This window comes from Ananas comosus, linkage group 20 (assembly GCF_001540865.1).
Source record: "Ananas comosus cultivar F153 linkage group 20, ASM154086v1, whole genome shotgun sequence".
Taxonomy (NCBI): domain Eukaryota; kingdom Viridiplantae; phylum Streptophyta; class Magnoliopsida; order Poales; family Bromeliaceae; genus Ananas; species Ananas comosus.
The window spans coordinates 4,704,999-4,720,177 of NC_033640.1; positions in this window are offsets into that span (position 1 = coordinate 4,704,999).

Consider the following 15,179-nt stretch of genomic DNA (forward strand, 5'->3'; position numbering starts at 1 on the left):
GTACAATACAACATCAAGCTCACAACGCATTATTATGGGCCCTTCAAAATTGAGGAGAGGATCGGCAAGGTGGCCTACTGCTTGCAACTACCAGAGAGGCGAAGGATCCATCTAGTCTTCCACATTTCTCTACTCAAGAGGAGTCCCCCACAAGGTTCCCTTGTAACTCCTACAGCGCCTTTCGTAGGAGATAAATGCCAACTACTTGCGTGATTGGAGAGGATCTTGGACCGACATATGATCAGGAGGGGAAATCAAGCAGTAAGCCAAGTGCGGGTCGAGTGCGAGAACCTCGGAAAGGAGGCCGCGAGCTGGGAAGACTATCGGTTCTTGAAATTCCAATTCCTGGACTTCGATCCTTGAGGTCGCGAATCTTCTCAAGCGAGGGGGGATTGTAGCATCTGCCAAATAAAAGGGGGTTCGTAAACATATACAGAGATATATACATAGGGGTTAGTAAACATATATAGAGATATATACATATATAGAGTTAGGCTCTTATATTATCGATAGTGCCGGGGCTCTGTTACTATAGTCCTGTTTTCAACCTTAAAATGTTCAAATTAACGATCCACATCATTAAAACTGATTTAGAATATTTGAAATTTTTAGAAATAAAATTTTATATTTTTTTGACATAGTTTGCTTTATGATCAAACCGTTTCAAAATTGTCAAATTTCAATGGTTACTTTCGCGAATTTGTAGTTCAACGATATAGAAGAATCTAAATTTATTCAAATTTTGATAAAAAAAATATTTTAAACTATCTAGATCAAGATCAACATTCTTGATCTTGAATTCAAAAGTCCTATACTCAAATTTTAAAAATTGTTCAATTTTTACCGTTCATTTTGGCGTGATTTACTTACTAAGTAAACGATGTCGAAAAAAATAAAAATTTTATTTCTAAGAACTTCATGTACTCTAGATTATATTTGTTGGCGTGGATCATTGATTTGAATGCCCTAAGATCGAAAATAAGGCTATAGTTTTGAAGCACCGGTATTATAGATAGTATAGTAGCATCATTCTACATATATATATGTACATATGTGTATGTATATACATACATACATACATATATATATATATAGGCTACTATACTATCTGTAGTACCGGAGCTCCGGTACTATGTCTTGTTTTCGATCTTAAGGTGTTCAAATTAACGATCCACACCGTTAAATATGATCTAGGGTATGTAAAGTTCTTAGAAATAAAATTTTAGTTTTTTTCGACATCGTTTACTTAGTAAATAAATTATGTCAAAATGGACGGTAGAAATTGAATAATCTTTAAAATTNTTCAATGGTTACTTTCGCGAATTTGTAGTTTAACGATATAGAAGAATCTAAATTTATTCAAATTTTGATAAAAAAATATTTTAAACTATCTAGATCAAGATCAACATTCTTGATCTTGAATTCAGAAGCCCTATATTCAAATTTTAAAGATTGTTCAATTTTCACTGTTCATTTTGGCGTGATTTACTTACTAAGTAAACGATGTCAAAAAAAATAAAAATTTTATTTCTAAGAACTTCATGTACTCTAGATTATATTTGTTGGCGTGGATCGTTGATTTGAATACCCTAAGATCGAAAATAAGACTATAGTTTCGAAGCACCGGTATTATAGGCCCTAAACCTTAAACCCTACATACATACATACATACATACATACCGTTATATATAGAATTAGGCTACTATACTATCTATAGTACCGGAGCTCCGGTACTATAGTCTTGTTTTCGATCTTAAGGTGTTCACATTAACGATCAACACCGTTAAATATGATCTAGGGTATATAAAGTTCTTAGAAATAAAATTTTAGTTTTTTTCGACATCGTTTACTTAGTAAATAAATTATGTCAAAATGGATGGTGGAAATTGAATAATCTTTAAAATTGGAGTATAGGACTTTTAAATTCAAGATCAAGAAAGTTAATCTTAATCTAAATAGTTTAAAGTATTTTCTATCAAAATTTGAAGAAATTTAGATTCTTCTACACCGTTAAACTCCAAACTGGCCATAGTAGCCATTGAAAATTGACAATTTTCAAATGCTTTGATCATAAAGTAAACTATGTAGAAAAAATATAAAATTTTATTTCTAAAAACTTTAAATACCCTAGATCAGTTTTAACGGTGTGGATCGTTGATTTGAACACTCTAAGATCGAAAACGAGACTATAGTACCGAAGCCCCGGTACTATAGATAGTATAGGAGACTATATATATATATATATATATATATATATATATATATATAGAACTGGGTTGGAATACTATCGATAGCACTAAGAGCTTGATGCTATCAGTTTTTTAGCCCTTGGATTGAGAAATGTACGGTTAGGATGATGTGGGCCCCCTAGGGTTGAGTGGGTGGGTGGTTGGTTGAATAGTATAATTTAACGGATAAAAATAATCAAAGGGTTAAATCTAACGGTGGAAAACTCGATAGCACCAAGCCCTTGGTGCTATCGATAGTATCNTATATATATATATATATATATATATATATATATATATATATATGTCTGCAGCGAACGAACCGGCCCCATCGTAGATATTTCTAAGATGAGTGGTCATTCATGGTACAGATTAAATTTGTTTAAATTTTATTTTGAAATCAGGATTATAGGTTCATGACTTTCAACAGACTCAAAAGTTTGCTGTTAATTACCCCACACTTTCAGTGTTAAGGAATCCTCGATTAAGAGACCGAATATAAATGCTGATAATAAAAGAGACCAAACAGGCAAATAAAATTTTATTAATATGATTTGCCATGCACATGGCTTAAGCAGGGGCATTCCCCCACAGTACATAGATTTTATAAAACTAAATACTCAGTTTATATAGACTTGTTGGTCGATTGGGATCAGATTGCTCAGTTTAATAACATAGCGGTCGTTTGAAATAGGTTGAGGTTAAGTTTAATTTTAATTTGCTCAGTTTAACGACATGGAGGTTAAAAGGAGTTTAATTTTAATTTGCTAAGTTTAGCGACATGGCAGTCAAAAGAGTTTGAAGTTGATTTGCTCAGTTTAACGACTTGGCTGTCAAATTTTCAGTTTAATGAATTAACAGTCATTTGTTTAGTTTAACGACTTGACGGTCATATCTGAACTTGATTTGCTCAGTTTAGCGACTTGGCGGTTGATTGAAGTTGAGATACTTAGTTTAGCGACATGGCGGTCGGTTTGAGTTGTGGTGCTCAGTTTAATGACATGGTGGTCGATTAAAATTGAGATGCTCAGTTTAGCGACATGGGGGTCGGTTTGAGTTGTGGTGCTCAGTTTAATGACATGGCGGTCGGCTTGGATTTTGGTGTTCAGTTTATCGACATGGCGGTCGGTTTAAGCATTGGTGCTCAGTTTGTCGACAAGGCGGTAGGATTGTGTTTGAGGTGCTCAGTTCAATGACATGGCGGTCGGTTTGAATTGTGGTGCTCAGTTTAATGACATGGCGGTCGGCTTGGATTTTGGTATTCAGTTTATCGACATGGCGGTCGGTTTAAGCTTTGGTGCTCAGTTTATCGACATGGCGGTCGTGTAACGTATCGCATTCCTATCGAGTTGTGCCGAGCTTCCATCCAAATGAGCGGAGCGCGGAGTCGGACGAGTTGGAATGGTTCGCAATGGGTTCTAAGTGTTTTGGAGCCATTGCATAGGGTGTATGGACCCAAGAGAGCAAAGCTGTGAAATTTCAACTAAGTACTGAAATTCGTGCTCTCGGGGTTCGGATGCAGGGTCCGGACCCCGTAAGTGAAAATTGCCTAGTTTGGGCAGTGCACAATTTGCATTATTTGGGGTGTTTTGTGCAATTGTGTTATGAGAGGGGTGTATAGAAGTGAATGGCTTGGTGTTTAAGCCTCATTACTCTCACACCTACCAAAGAGAACCTTCTCCCTCGCTCTCTCTAAAACTTTTCTCTCTCCTTCTCTCTCTAGAGCTTGGGCGAGAGAGGGTTTTGGAAGAGCTTGGGTTGGAGAAAAAGCTTCCTACAAGGTGGTGGCTAGCTTGAGCAAGAGCTTTGGGAGGAAAGCCTGGAACCTAAGGTAGGTTTCCATTGTTTTAAGCTAGGGTTTAGCTTTTTGCTTCTAGTAATAGCATCTAGAGGTTACTATGGTGGTTTGCTTCATGCTTCTCCATGTGTTAGGGGTGTATTTGGAGAAGATGACATTATATAGGGTTATGTTGGGATTTATATTAGGGTTTGGTTCAAATGAGATCCAAATGAGGGATTGATCTCTTGTAACCCTAATTAATAGGTTTTCTGACGCGTTGGTGAACTCGGTTCGGCGATCCGACGAGTGTACGCCGAGATATTGAGGAAAAAGCCTGTTTTGGCTTCGTTTTGCCGTAGCGAGCGGCGTAGGCGTCTAAAAATCGCGAGAATTGAATCGTAGCATCTCGACATTCCTACAAGGTAGGGGGTGCTATCCGGAATCTCTGAATTTCCTTCTATGTCTATGTTACCTTTACTTGAGCATATATGTATGGTAGGAATCATGCATCATAGGGCTATGTGATATGTATTTGTGGTTGGGAATCAATTGTATGCTTCTAGGCTAGAGAATATATGAATTGAAATGGACCATGTGTATTGGAATCCTATGAATGTGTGATATAGATTATGATAATAGTAAACAAAGGTGACATTGACATTAGCGAACGAGATTGGCACCGAGAACATGAATTGCTAAATAAGGTATAACCCTTGAGCATTGTGACAAATGTGGCCTAGATCATTGTGATATGTCGAACTATAATATTAGTGACATTATGACAGGTGGCAAGTGTGGCCTAGTATGTGATATTGAACAAGGTATAACTTATTGTGGCATTGTGGTGTCGAGGCAAAAGTGGCCTTGGGCTTTGTAGCATTGTGGCATTGTGGCTTATGACAGGTTTGGCTATACGTTCTCAAAATTGAGGATAGAATTATACTCACATTAGGTCTTGGCTTGAGGGCAGTAGATCCCCCTCAAGCGGTGTGTTTCGGAATTGACACCACGGGGAGAGCGGTCCCCGAAGACGGTCCCTCGGGTGGTAGTGGTTGGAGCCTCCCCAAATCGAAAGGGATTTTGGTTGTGAGTTGGGGGGTAAACTATGTGAACCCCGGGATGATTGGGTAAAAAGCCAAGTGAATGTAAAGCATGCATACATTATCATACATATGATTATCTATCTGTTTACCAATTTTCTTGCAGGTATAGTATTATCATTATTGTGGTTTGCTATATCTATTTCCTTTGCATACTTATGCCTGAATAGACCTAATGGGCGAGTCGGTGAGGTCGGCAGTCGAACCCACTGGGAACTTCTTTTAGTTCTCACACCACTAACCCTGCAGATCCTAGCGCGAGCCGGACGGCGGAGGATCGGGGCAAGGGTATTGCGCCGTAGTTAGCGGCCATCGGAGTATAGTCATTCCTTATGTAAGTTTCAACTTTTGTATGTTTAATCATGATGTATAGAGATGTATGGATCCATATATTTTGGGTTGAATGACTATGTGATGTATATTCATGTATGAAAAAAGAAGAATGAATGTAATAATTATAGTTTATTTGTATTTGGTTAAAATGTAATCAAATGACATGTATGTGGAGTGGTTTAGTTTAGTACATAGTACTTTCACTTGTTGTTGGTTGTTGCTTGCATTCGAGTAAGCCGTGTATAATTGCATTCATTTTGTATTGAATTGCTATGATTGTACATATTGGTGGAGTCTTGGGCGGACAGGGGAGGTGCTGTCTGTTCGACGTCTGTTGATGTGCCCGAACCGACCAAATTGGCGGTCGCGGGGCGTGACAGATATAATGGTATCAAAGCGGTGAAAGTAAAAGTTTAGGATGGACTTAGGGACCTTAGGATTAGAGACCTTAGGGACTTCAGGAAACGTTTAACGTGAACTTGGTTACTGCGGAAGCTAAGTGATTGGGTTGTTGTTGGTACTTCTCTAAAAGGAGTTAGAGATAGATTCAAGTGCTTATTTGTTTTCTACTTAAGGGATTATGTGGGGCGGCCGACTATATAATGCCGAGAGTTGAGAATGAGTACGCTCGATTGCTTTTGCTTGATTTGGGTAGTTGATTGGAACGTATAGTTGAGACGCGTGTGTCACGTGTGTCGAGTGCTAATGTGTGTGTTACGTTTCAGGACGTGATGGCACCACCTCGACGTTCAGCGAGATCCGCTCCGGCATTGCCTACTGAGGTGCCCGAGCAATCTGGATCGGATGAAGTGCGTGAGTTGCGAGCCCAAGTGGCGGCTTTGGCCGGGGCTATGCAGTGGCAGGAGAAGCAGATCGGGAGGCTCCATGAGTTGGTGGCACGACAGGCGGCGGCGGTTACACTTGTACCTTAGGACCCGCCCGCACCTGTGGCACCTATTCCTGCGGTGGCGGCTGCTACGGTGACGGCTATTCCTCCGACGGCTTCGGGTTCTTCGGCTCTTGATCTAATACACTTGAGGCCGAGAAGAAGCGGTCGTTGGCGGTGTTGACGGCCCTTAAGCGGTTCAACCCTCCGACTTTCAATCGTGATGATAAAGACCCTTGGGTGATGGAGGCGTGGCTTACCTCCATGGAGGCGTTATTCGAGGATATCTACACCCTCGAGAGAGATAAAGTTCACCTGGCGGCTCACTGTTTCGAGGGGTCGGCTCGGTTGTGGTGGACGCGAGTGAAGAAAAGCAGGTCATTGGAGCTTTCATCCATGACTTCGGAGGTGTTTTGGGAGCTGTTGCTTATGGAGTATTTTCTCGAAGGTGATAAGTGAAAGATCAAGGAGGACTTTCGCAAATTGAGGCAAGGAAGCCGATCGGTGCGGGAGTATGAGAAGGAGTTCTCGCATATGGTGAATTGTGTTCCGAGCTTAGTTCATGGCGACCGGGACCGTGCGGAGGTCTTTGAGCGCGGGTTGCGGCTGGAGATAAATAAGGTCATTCATGCATTCCGGTTGAAGACCTATGAAGATGTGCTCGATCGCGCGTTATGGGTGGAGCTCGGCAATGGTACTGTGCGAGAGCAGCGCGATGCATTCGAGAAGGACAAGGACAGAGATAAGTCCAAGAAGCGAGCGGCTAGTGGTTCCGCGGGGCAGTCGAGTTCTAAGCGACCCCCTCGGTATCAGCGACCACCGTGGCGAGGAGCTAGGAGCTAGTCGAGGAGTCAGACGACACCCTTCCCCTGTGTGATTTGTGGTGGAGATCATAAGGTCGTGGGCTGTCCTCAGCGTGAGGGGCGGTGTTTCAAATGCGGCCAAGCGGGGAATATCAGTCGGGATTGTCTGGGTGGCGCATCACCGGCCCCGTTAGCTGCTTTTGTTCAGTATTCTCCGAGATAGTTTGCGGGGCTACCGCCAGTTATGTCGGCGGGACGTTCGTCCGCACCGCAGCAGCCAGAGGCATCACGAGCGGCACCGAGTGGACGAGTTTATGCAGCCCAGGCGGAGGAGCCTGTCGTGCTTAGCGACGTTGTGGCAGGTATAATTTTAATTAAAGGCATAAGGGCTAGAGCTTTATTTGACACTGGTGCATCAAACTCATTCATCGGTGTGTCATTTGCAAAGTCGCATGATATTGAGATATCGGATAGTCCAGTTCCTTGGTGGGTTTATGCACCTGAGCACACTTTGTGTCACAAAGGAGTGCTTGGCTTGTCCGATATAGATTGGCGAGTGGATTATGCCGGCAGACTTGCTTGTATTGAAGCGGATGTGGGGCTTCAATGTGATCCTTGGACTTGATTGGCTTTCAAAGTATTATGCCAGTATTGATTGTGAAAGCAAGGTGATCACATTTCGTGAGCCTGGTCAAAAGGAGTTGGTTTATCGAGCTTGTTAAAGCTCGCGCTTCGCGGCGACAGTATCGGCGTCGCGAGTGAGGAAGTTGATCAAGGGTGGATGTGTTGCCTATTTGGCAACGGTAGTGGAGACTCAGAGGGAGCTTCCTACACTTGGAGACATTCCGGTAGTGAGCGAGTTTTCGAATGTATTTCGTATGGAGTTGCCGGGATTACCACCGGATCGGGAGATTGAGTTCGTTATCGATCTAGTTCTCGGGACAACGCCGATTTCTAAGGCCCCGTATAGAATGGCACCGGCGGAGCTTAAAGAGTTGAAGACACAATTGCAAGACTTGCTCAACAAAGGTTTTGTGAAACCGAGCGTGTCACCGTGGGGTGCTCTGGTACTGTTTGTGAAAAAGAAGGATGGATCACTTCGGCTTTGCGTAGATTATCGCGAGCTAAACAAAGTAACTGTTAAGAACAAATACCCGTTGCCGAGAATCGATGACCTATTTGATCAGTTGCAAGGGTTTCGGGTATATTCAAAGATCGATCTTCAGTCGGGGTATCACCAATTGAAGATTAAGCAGGAGGATGTGCACAAAATAGCGTTTCATATGCGATACGGCCACTATGAGTTCACGGTAATGCCGTTTGGGCTTACCAATGCCCTAGCAACATTCATGGACCTGATGAATCGGGTATTTCGGCCGTTGTTGGATAGTGCGTCGTGGTGTTCATCGACGACCTGTTGATTTACTCGCGGAGTGACGAAGAGCACAAAGAACATTTGAGAGCCGTGATGCAGATTCTTCGTGAACAGAAGCTCTATGCTAAGCTGAAAAAGTGTGAGTTTTGGCTTCGCGAGGTTGCTTTTCTAGGCCATGTGATTTCGGGAGACGGTATTTCTGTCGACCCGAAGAAGATTGAGGCGATAAAGGATTGACCTCGCCCGACAAGTGTGGCGGAAGTCTGCAGTTTCATCGGATTAGCAGGCTATTATCGGCGATTTATAGAGGGGTTTGCAAAGTTGACTACTTCCCTCACATGCCTTACGCACAAAGGAATGAGATTTGTGTGGAGCGACGGTTGCGACCGAAGCTTCCAAGAGCTAAAGGAAAGGTTGACGTCGACCCCGGTACTTGCCTTGCCGACGCCGGGGGAGAGCTTCGTGGTTTATAGTGATGCCTCATACAGTGGTCTCGAGTGTGTTCTTATGCAAAATGGGTGAGTTATTGCGTATGTTTCACGCCAATTGAAGAGCTATAAGAAGAACTACCCGATACACGACCTTGAGCTAGCCGCGGTCATTTTCGTGCTAAAATTGTGGAGGCACTATCTTTATGGTGAGCACTGCGAGGTGTATACAGATCATAAGCGGCTCAAGTACTTGTTCACCGAGAAAGAGTTGAATATGCGACAGCGGCGGTGGTTAGAATTGTTGAAAGATTATGATATCACTATCCTTTACCACCCAGGGAAGGCCAATGTGGTTGCCGATGCACTGAGTAGAAAGTCGGTGGAAAATCTAGCGACGACGATCACTCATCAACTGTTGTTGCAAAAGGAGATGCAACGGTTTGGATGGAAGTGGTAGCGCCCGAGGTTCCGACCATTTTAGCAGCGCTAGTGGTTCAACCGACCTTGTTGGAGAAGATTAAGGAGTGTTAAATTGAGGATCCATATCTCCAAAAGGTCCGGAGTGATGTTGCGGGCGGAAGCGCCGGTGACTTCGGCATGGGATCCGACGGTGGACTTCGGTTCAGGAACCGGTTATGTGTGCCCAAGGACGATGAGATCCGCAAGGCGGTGTTGCAAGAAGCGCATCATTCCCTATATAGTGTACACCCCGGCGGCACTAAGATGTACAAGGGCCTAAAACTACGTTATTGGTGGCCGGACATGAAAAAAGATATTGGGGAGTTCGTGGTGCAGTGTTTGACGTGCCAACAGGTGAAGGTGGAACGTCGGTTTCCCGCGGGGAAGTTCAAAGCTTATCAATACCCGTGTGGAAGTGGGAGGACATTGCGATAGATATTCTGGTCGGTCTACCCCGATCGCAAGCCGGACATGATGCAATTTAGGTTGTTGTGGACCGTTTGACAAAGTCGGTTAATTTCTTGCCGATCCACACCACGTGGTCAGGAGACAAGCTAGCGCAAGTGTATTTGGACGAGATAGTGAGATTGCATGGGTTTCCATCATCGATTGTGTTAGATCGAGACCCCCGGTCCACTTCTCATTTTTGGAAGAGCTTGCAAGATGCTCTAGGCACGCGACTCGACTTCAGTACAGCGTTTCATCCTCAGAATGATGGTCAGTCGGAAAGGACAATTCAGATACTCGAGGATATGCTTCGGACGTGTGTACTTGATTACAAAGGTGGGTGGCACGAGTATTTGCCGATGGCGGAGTTCGCTTACAATAACAGTTATCAGAAAAGTATAGCGATGGCGCCATTCGAAGCACTCTATGGACGAAAGTGTTGCTCCACTATCCATTGGAGTGAGGTGGGTGAAAGAGTCACCCTTGGTCTGGATGTGTTGCGAGAGGCGAAGGAAAAAGTTTGTCTTACTCGCCAAAGACTGTTGATGGCACAATCGTGGTAGCGAAGTTATGCGAATAAGTGCTGAAAGGATTTAGAGTTCGCAGTTGGTGACCGTGTGTTTCTCAAGGTATCGCCCATACGTGGAGTGAAGCAGTTCGGAATTCGGGGGAAGTTTAGTCCCCGATACATTGGGCCGTATGAGATTTTAGAGCAGATTGGATCGTTGGCGTATAAGCTTGCGTTACCACCGAAGCTTGTGGGGGTGCATAATGTATTTCATGTATCGAATCTCCGCAAGCATTTTCGCAACTCCTCACATGTGTTGGAGTATGAGCCAATAGAGTTGCACGAGGATGTCACCTATGAGGAGTTTCCGGTGAGTATCCTTGCTTGAGAGGAGCGGAAGCTACGGAATCGAACCATTCCGTATGTGAAGGTCCAGTGGAGTAATCACTGGAGGCGTAAATCCACGTGGGAACTCGAGGAGAAAATGTGCGAGACCTATCCTCATTTGTTCGAGCAAATGAGCTAAGGTATGTGTTAAGTTTCACGGACAAAACTATTTTTAAGGGGTGGGGAATGTAACGTATCGCATTCCCGTCGAGTTGTGCCGAGTTTCCGTCAAAATGAGCGGAGCGCGGAGTCGGACGAGTTCGAATGGTCCGCAATGGGTTCTAAGTGTTTTGGAGCCATTGCATAGGGTGTATGGACCCAAAAGAGCAAAGCTGTGAAATTTCAGCTAAGTACTGAAATTCGTGCTCTCGGGGTTCGGACCCTATGCAGGATCCGGACCCCGTAAGCGAAAATTGCCCAGTTCAAGCAGTGCACAATTTGCATTGTTTGGGGTGTTTTGTGCAATTGTGTTATGAGAGGGGTGTATAGAAGTGAATGGCTTGGTGTTTAAGCCTCATTACTCTCACACCTACCAAAGAGAACCTTCTCCTTTTCTCTCTCTAAAATTTTTCTCTCTCCTTCTCTCTCTAGAGCTTGAGCAAGAGAGGGCTTTGGAAGAGCTTGGGTTGGAGAAGAAGCTTCTTACAAGGTGGTGGCTAGCTTGAGCAAGAGCTTTGGGAGGAAAGCTTGGAACCTAAGGTAGGTTTCCATTGTTTTAAGCTAGGGTTTAGCTTTTTGCTTCTAGTAATAGCATCTAGAGGTTGCTATGGTGGTTTGCTTCATGCTTCTCCATGTGTTAGGGGTGTATTTGGAGAAGATGACATTGTATAGGGTTATGTTGGGATTTATGTTAGGGTTTGGTTCAAATGAGATCCAAATGAGGGATTGATCTCTTGTAACCCTAATTAATAGGTTTTCTGACGCGTTGGTGAACTCGGTTCGGCGATCCGACGAGTGTACGCCGAGATATTGAGGAAAAAGCCTGTTTTGGCTTCGTTTTGTCGTAGCGAGCGGCGTAGGCGTCTAAAAATCGCGAGAATTGAATCGTAGCATCTCGACATTCCTACAAAGTGGGGGGTGCTATCCGGAATCTCTAAATTTTCTCCTATGTTTATGTTACCTTTACTTGAGCATATATGTATAGTAGGAATCATGCATCATAGGGCTATGTGATATGTATTTGTGGTTGGGAATCAATTGTATGCTTCTAGACTAGAGAACATATGAATTGAAATGGACCATGTGTATTAGAACCCTATGAATGTGTGATATGGATTATAATAATAGTAAACAAAGGTGACATTGACATTAGCGAACGAGATTGGCACCGAGAACATGAATTGCTAAATAAGGTATAACCCTTGAGCATTGTGGCAAATGTGGCCTAGATCATTGTGACATGTCGAATTATGATATTAATGATATTATGACAGGTGGCAAGTGTGGCCTAGTATGTGATATTGAACAAGGTATAACCTATTGTGGCATTGTGGTGTCGAGGCAAAAGTGGCCCTGGGCTTTGTAGCATTGTGGCATTGTGGCTTATGACAGGTTTGGCTATACGTTCTCAAAATTGAGGACGGGATTATACTCACATTGGGTCTTGGCTTGAGGCCGGTAGCTCCCCCTCAAGCGGTGTGTTCCGGAATTGACACCATGGGGAGAGCCGTCCCCGAAGATAGTCCCTCGGGTGGTAGTGCTTGGAGCCTCCCCGAATCGAAAGGGATTTTGGTTGTGAGTTGGGGGGTAAACTATGTGAACCCCGGGATGATTGGGTAAAAAGCCAAGTGAATGTAAAGCATACATACATTATCATACATATGATTATCTATCTGTTGACGAGTTTTCTTGCAGGCATAGTATTAGCATTAGTGTGATTTGCTATATCTATTTCCTTTGCATACTTATGCCTGAATAGACCTTGTGGGCGAGTCGGTGAGGTCGGCGGCCGAACCCACTGGGAACTTCTTTTAGTTCTCACATCACTAACTCTGCAGATCCTAGCGCGAGCGGGGCGGTGGAGGATCGGGGCAGGGTATGGCGCCATTGTTAGCGGCCACCGGAGTATAGTCATTTTTTATGTATAGTTTCAGCTTTTGTATGTTGAACCATGATGTATAGAGATGTATGGATCCATATGTTTTGGGTTGGATTACTATGTGATGTATATTCATGTATGAAAAGAGAAGAATGAATGTAATAATTATAGTTTACTTGTAATTGGTTAAAATGTAATCAAATGACATGTATGTGGAGTGATTTAGTCTAGTACATAGTACTTTCTTGTTGTTGGTTGTTGCTTGTCCTCTTGCAAGCCGTGTATAATTACATTCATTTTGTATTGAATTGCTTTGATTGTACATGTTGGTGGACCCTTGGGCGGATAGGGGAGGTGTTGTCCGTTCGGCGTCTGTTGACGTGCCCGAACTGACCAAATTGGCGGTAGCGGGGCGTGATAGGTCGGATTGAGTTTGAGTGCTAAGTTTAATGACATGGCGGTCGGTTTGAATTTTGGTGTTTAGTTTACTGACATGACGGTCAGATATTTAGTTTAACGGCTTGATGGTCAAATATTCAGTTTAACGACTTGATGGTCATATCTGAATTTGATTTACTTAGTTTAGCGACTTGGCGGTCGATTGAAGTTGAGATGCTTAGTTTAGCGACATGGCGGTCGAAAGGGTTTGATTAGATTGCTTAGTTTAACGACTTGGCGGTCAAATGTTCAGTTTAATGACTTTATAATCATTTGTTCAGTTTAACGACTTGACGGTCATATCTGAACTTGATTTGCTCAGTTTAGCGACTTGGCGGTCGATTGAAGTTGAGATGCTCAGTTTAGCGACATGCGGTCGGTTTGAGTTAAATCGCTCAGTTTAATGATATAGCGGTCAATTGAAGTTGAGATGCTTAGTTTAGCGACATGGTGGTCGGTTTGAGTTGTGGTGCTCAGTTTAATGACATGGCGGTCGATTGAGTTTTAGATGCTCAGTTTAGCGACATGGTGGTCGGTTTGAATTTGGTACTTAGTTTACCGACATGGCGGTCAGATGTTCAATTTAACGACTTGATGGTCAAATATTCAGTTTAACGATTTGATTGTCATATCTGAATTTGATTTGCTCAGTTTAGCGACTTGGCGGTCGACTGAAATTGAGATGCTCAGTTTAGCGACATGGCGGTCGATTTTAGTTAAGTCGCTCAGTTTAACGACATGGCGGTCGGCTTGAGTTGAGTATCTTAGTTTAACGACATGGCGGTCGGTTTGATTGGTTTTTTAGTTTAGCGACTTTGTGGTCGTTTGATTTTGAGTTTATTTTAACGACTTTACGGTCGTTTGTATTTGGTTGTTTAGTTGTCACGTTCGGGCCCAGGGGAAGCCCGCCGATTGCGTGCACAGACCCGCCGTGCACACCAAACAACCTTGATGCACACAAGGCGTCTACTAAAACAAGAAATGAACAAGAGTAAAATCCTAACAGGGCTATCAGAGCAAGTGATATAAAATCACTAGTAGTCTAACATCAACATCCACAAAGTATGCTAAAGAATATACAACTGAATCCAACAGTCTAAAAGATCTCTAAAACAAATACATCGTTTCTACAAATACAAAAGGAAAGATGACATTGAGCCCATCTAATATAACTTCGTAGAGGCTCTAGCTAGTCGCTAACCCCTTGCCACGATCTCTAACCTCTCCCGCCACGGAAGGCTCTGAAACAAAAACCAACAACAATGGGAGTTAGAACTATTAAACAATAGTTCCTAGTAGGTAAGCCGCCGAGAGTGGCGACATACACCACTAGGTCAACTGAGGCATGCTATAAGGTGATAAGTAAGCATCATATGAAAAGCGAGTAAATTAAACAATTTAATTAACAAGTCATGCCTCTACCAAAAGATTTACTAACATATACATGATGTTTTAATCTCACATGTCCAACTATATGCCAATGTCGGTTTATATGCATGTTCTTCATTTCCATAATGCTACAAATAGTAAATTATGCTTTTCATTTCTATTCTATCCATGCATCTATACTAGTCAACATAGGTGTAGGTACACTGCCTCTAGAGTTAACAATGCCATTTGTAATATACCGAAAATTCGGAAAATAAATATTGAACTTTAGTCAAATTGACCAAAGTGCGAGGACGGTACACTTCGGAAAGTCCGAAGGTGTTAAAATGATTAAAAGTGAGTTACGGGAGGTTTTCGAGAGCTATAGAATCAAAATCTGCATTCAGCAGTTTTGAGCTCTCGGGGACCGGTCCCTGGTGGGAGAGACCGGTCCCCGAACGCGTATGAATTGAGACAGGCTAAGTCCTGAAAAACTAGCTCTCGGGAATCGGTCCCTGCCCGAGAGACCGGTCCCCGAGAGACCGGTCCCCTCAAAGAGAGACCGGTCGCATTGCGCGCAGCAGCTCTGGCTGCGCTG